A 5791-nucleotide genomic window follows, 5' to 3' on the forward strand; every position below is an offset into this window, starting at 1 on the left:
GTTGCCAGAGCAAACAACGAACATTAAAAATAAGTATGTTTAACCATTTGAGCCACCGGGGCAAGTATCAAGTGGAGGCAGTCAGACCTTGTCTGGGAATATCCCTTGCTGCTGTGGGTCTTACCTCACAAGCTCAGCCTGAAGCCCCAGCCCTGCTACACTTCAATCTCATTTGATTTCTGTGTCCTTTTGTTGCCTCCTCTGACTCTGGTCGCTAAACTGGCAACGTTCCATGTATCCTCCACCTGTCCCTCTTGTCTAGCTGGGTTCTGTAAACATTCATCTAATATTACCGTTCTTAACTCTTTTCCTCTTTTCCAATTTGGCCAGACCATTTGTACTTCACGTTAGCTCAGACCCTCTAATAAGACCCCTCCTTATTTTTCCTATGTCAACAGGCTTTGAGACCTGTGTGATTCAGAGCTTTATATAAATTCTGGACCAGCGGGATAAAGGTACAATGTTGCATTATCATTCCAAGCTCCTGAGCACAGTGAGTTCTCCTTAAGAGAGCATGTGCGTTCTTGAGGAAGTCAATGACAGCAGCCCAAGCCAGCCTCTCCAGAGTGAAGGACATTCACCAGTTTCCTGCCAGTCGAAGGATGACCATTGGAACATGGGAGCGAGAGGCTGCATGCCATGTTTGGGGAGGAGGGGAGAGCTGGCGATGATGGGATCTGACTGGCCGAGAGACTTCCCGGGGCAGAATTCATCAGGGGCCGGAGCTCTCCGAAGATGAAGTCTGTTGGGGCCAACTGGGATTTACCGGGCTTTAGCTAATCCTTAGCTTGGCGACACACAGATTACCTGTCTGGTCTACTTGGTGTGTTATCCAGAGTCCTATCCCCAGTCAGAGACAGTTCTGTAGAGCTGAACTCCCTTGAAATGGAAGGGCCCTTCCTCAAGGTGAAGCGGATGGCAACTTAGAGCAGGTCCAAGCTGTAGGGGGGGTGGGGGGTGGAGAGAGACAGAGGGAGGGAGGGAGACTGACAGGGAGAGGGAGCAATACAGAGCAAAGCAGAGACACCTACGGAGAGAGAGAGAGAGAGAGAGAGAGAGAGAGAGAGAGAGAGACAGCACATGGACACCAGAAAGAGAGAGAACAATAAATGGTGAGAGATGAGCAATGACCACTGAGAAAAAGCCACCAGGAGACAGGAATGGACGGAGCGTGAGGAATAGACATAACGAGAGGGTGGGGGCAGCATGGTGGGGGCTCCCGCTTGAAGCCTGGTCTGGGAACCAAATCCTGTGACACTGCTGAATGTTGACCTTGTGTGACATCCCCAGCTGTGTTGTTTATATTTTTCTCTGCCTGTTTCCATGGTGATTAGCAGTAAATCAGTTATGTGTAAAGGAGGAAAAGCTTTAAAGTATGCTAGTCTTTGGGGGCGGCAAGAAGGGGCCAGCTGCAGAGGTTGGCGAAGGCATCTTCCCTGGGAGCCGGCTGGCAACAGGAACCACTGTGGGGGCAAAGGAGCCCCAGTCACAGCCACAGGCTTGGTAGAAGGAGGGCCCGGGGGCTTAGTTGTTTTTTTAAAAATTCCTCTTCTTGTGGGATTTTCTTACCCCACCCATATTTTGCATTCTCCTTGGTTTATGGCACTTATTTCACACTTAATGAGAGATAAGAAACTGTCCCATAATTGATCTTCTGTTTGCTGACATGTTTCCAGCTACAAGTAAGAATAAAGCCATATCTGACGTGTTCTTATATTCCCTGGTGCAAAGCTGGGCATCAGGAACTTAATACACTTACATCTTTCTGGTTTGTTTGTGTTTTCTATGGGGGGGGGGATTACATAAATTGTACATTATGTATGATTACTATTGTTATTTTATATTCTCATTCCCCTTTCCCTAATGCCTGGTAGTAACAAATCTGTTCTCTCTATGGCCTTAGCTATTTTAAGATATTTCATATACATGGAACCATGTCATCTTTGCCCTTTTGTACTGAGTTATTTCACTTAGCATAATGTTTTCACGGTGCATCTCTGTGGTATATTGTGTGTGGGGTACCAGCCCCAAAATCGAATGGGTCCAAGGGGCAGTTGGGTAATTGAGGGGTAAATGAAAGAGACATCAGACAAGCTAGAGCATGCATGTGCTCACCTCTGGGACCGCCAGGAGAGAATGTATTTCCAACCAAGGCCTATATGCACTCTAGGGGCGTGCAAGCCCCCTTAATTACAGGTAACCACATAAGTAACAGAACGGGGATGAGCTAGGAGTGCACACACAGTAGGAAGGGGAGGCACTGGGGGCACACATGTGACAGGAAGGCATTACATAACAAGATAGGCGGGCTCTAGAATCAAGATGGCAGCCTAACCTTGGTCACCCCAGAGTTGGCCTGATCTTAGGAGTTTGGGGGCTCTCCTTCAGGGGAACAATCCATTATCCTTATCAGCAGGGAGTGGGCCCTACTCAGAGTGGGGCAGACAATAGGCTGACAACCTTCAGGCAGTTGACCTCCAAGTGTATAGTCAGTGACCAATGTTTGCAAACAGCACCTTAGATTTAGCATTCTTATTGGGGGGCACCACAGGGAATAATTTTTTACTTAGGAGAATGTGAGTGGAATGCATCTCCAACCCAAGAACATGAAGGTTCCCTCCACAGGAGTCTTTGCCTCCCAGACTCCTTAACGTATGAATGTTGAGAGTTTGTCCGCATACACTCTTCCCAGTTCTATTTCCCATAATTATGTATCAGAACTTAATTTCTCTTTATAAATGAAAAGTACATATTCCATTGCATATATAGATCACATTAGTTTGTCCATGCATGTGTTGATGGACACTTGGGATGTTTCTACCTTTTGACTTTTGGGGATAGTATCACGCTGAGCATTGGCATATACTAGGTGTCTGTTCAAATCTGTGATTTCCCATCTCTAGAAGCACACGAGTATACCCAAGAGTGGGATTTCTGGATCATACGGTAACTCTATGTTGAATGTTACTGGAGTACGGAAACACAACTGATTTCTGATTTTCTGTACATGTAGGATTTATGTTTGCTCTTTTTCTGTGGCTCTTCTTCCCCTCTGTTGTCTTATTTGTATGTTGTTAGGTACTGTCAGTGAGTCCTAACTTACAGCAACCCTCTGTAAACAGCAGTACAAAACACTGCCAGGTCCGGCACCCCCTCTTCATTGTTATGGTTGAGACCCTTGTTGCAGCCACTGTGTCATGCCATTTCTTAAACGTCTTCCTCTTTTTTTGCTGATGCTTTTTTTATCAAGCATGAGGTCTTTTTCCAGGGGCTGGTCTCTCCGGATAATATAAACAAAATAACAGAGTCTTGCCACCTTTGATTCTAAGAAGGATTCTGGCTGAACTTTTTCCAAGACACAATTATTTGCTTTTGTGGAAGTCTCTGGTACTTTCTATATTCTTTACCAACACTAATTCAAATGTATCAAATTTTCCATGGTCTTCTTTGTTCACTGTCCAACTCTAACATGTGTATGAAGTGACTGAAAAGACCACGGCTCGGGTCAGGTGCACTTTAGTCCTCAAAGTGACATTCTTGGTCTTCTACATCTTAAAGAAGTCTTGTGCAGCAGCGTTCTTCAATGGAACACATAATTTAAATTAAAAAAAATTTTTTAATTTAATTTCTTGGCTTTGTGCAGTGGCGATATCGTAGCCAGTGAGGTTTATCCGAGGTGCGATTATTGCTAATTGAAAGAAAAATTAATTTCTTGGCTACTGCTTCCATGAGCATTGATTATGGATTCAAGCAAAATGAAATCCTAGGAAACTTCAATCTTTTCTCCATTTATCATGATATTGTCGGTTGGTCAAGTTATGAAGACTCTGGTGTTCTTGACATTGAGTTGCAATCCATATTGAAGGCTGTAGTCTTTGATTTTCATCAGCAAGTGCTTCAAGTTCCCCTTGCTTATGAGATTGTGTCATCTACATATCACAGGTTGTTAATAAGCCTTCCTTCAACACTGTTGCTCCATTTTTCAGATAGTCCAGATTCTTCAGATAGACCCATTTCTTGCATATGTGCTCAGCATACAGATTTAATATGTATGGTGAAAGAATACAGTGCTAATGTACACCTTTCCTGATTTAAAACCCTTGTTCTGTTTGAACAACTGCCTCTTGGTCCACATATAGGTTGCACAATAAGCACTATGAAGTGTATTTTTAGAAATGTATTTATGAGTATGCTGGAGTATATTCATATAATTATACTCAAATATAACACTCAAATATACTTTTCTGTCAATATATGTTTTATAAAATATGATTGTTATCTTAGACATTTTTCTGTCTCTCTTTTTCCTCAACACCATTGAATCAGCTCTGACTCATAGCTTATTAAAAATGGGGTTATGTTGGAGTCACCCAGCTTTCTAGAGATTGTTCGTATCTCTTAATCTAGCATTCAGTGCCTTCAGGCTGGTAGCTTGAATTAGGCACGGTGAGAGCAAGTGCACCATAGAAATCTGCAAGTGGACAAACTAAGACTTTCCTCCTAGTGAACTAATCGTTAAATATTAACTAGCACACTGCTGATCTCTATTAATAGGCTTTAAAAATTATTTTATTGGGGGCTCTTACGGCTCTCCTAACATTCCATACAATTGTATCGAGCATTTGTACATATGTTGCCATCATCCTTTTATGCCTAGACTTTGACTTTGTGTTCTAGCTTCTTCTTTGGTGGGGAGAGGAAGAGAGGACAGTGGTTAGTACACACAATGCTGGTGTTGGTGCCCTGGAGCGGCTTTCCACTCAGAGTGGCCCCATGTGACAGAGTAGGACAACCCCCTTGGTCTTCTTGGCTATCACCTTGATGTTGGTGCTGTTGCACTGGAATCTATCTTACTGCTCACTTCAAGGCTCAACCTCCCAGCAGCTCCACAGGAGGAAGCGGAGGCTGTCTGCTCCCACAGAGATTCAGAGCCTTGGAAACCCTATGGAGGGCCGCTAGCAGTTGTAATGGGCTTGATGGCAGTGGGTCAACCTTTACAGGGGCAGATTGACAAGTCCTTCCACAGAGTCACTGTGGAGTTAAAAAGCCACCCTTTGGGTGAGCAGCTGACTGCCTAACCACTGCACCACCAGGCCATTCCTCTGGGACATAAGAGTGGGATTCATCGGTCAAAAGAAATACATATTTTCAATGTCACAATATTGTTGCCAGGTTGTTTCTCAAAAAGGGTGATAGAAATGGACATTTTTGCAAACAGTGGAACTGTTTTCCTTGCATCTCTGCCAGCAAGGGACATTATCCTCATTTCATTTTGCTAGTCTGAAAGGTGTAAAATAATATCTCATTGTATATTCATTTCTACCTTTTGTAATGCTAATATTTGGAGATTGTTTGCCTATGCACATTATTCACTTATTACCATCGAGTGGATTCCAGCTCATAGTGACCTTATAGGACAGGGTAGAACTGCCCCAGTGGGTTTCTGAGCAGCCCAGCCCTTACACCCACTATGCCACCAGGGCATTAGCCATTATGAGTTAATCTTTGGTGACCTTCTGATATCTTTTGCTGGCTTTTCTTTGGGGTTATTTGTTTCCCTCTTGTCCCTTTGTAAAGGCTTTGTGATTGTTGTTTTTAAGTAGTTGTCCGACGAGCCAGTCAGGGTGCGATGTAACAATGATGAAAAATACAACTTTCCTCTAGTTCCTAAATGTTTTCTCCCCACCCCCACGATCATGACTCGAATTCAACCTTGCAAGTCTGGCTAGACCAGAGGATGTACACTGGTACAGATAGGAACTGGAAATACAGGGAATCCAGGGCAGATGAG

The 5791-nt window shown here is 43.9% G+C and overlaps 1 pseudogene; it reads left to right on the forward strand.

Moving 5' to 3' along the window:
• The first annotated feature begins 3631 nt into the window (after nt 1–3631).
• LOC115870068 lies at nt 3632–3824 on the forward strand (annotated as a pseudogene).
• Nucleotides 3825–5791: the final 1967 nt, after the last annotated feature.

This window comes from Echinops telfairi, unplaced genomic scaffold (genome assembly GCF_000313985.2).
Source record: "Echinops telfairi isolate 266 unplaced genomic scaffold, ASM31398v2 ScPeMD7_70;HRSCAF=299, whole genome shotgun sequence".
Taxonomy (NCBI): domain Eukaryota; kingdom Metazoa; phylum Chordata; class Mammalia; order Afrosoricida; family Tenrecidae; genus Echinops; species Echinops telfairi.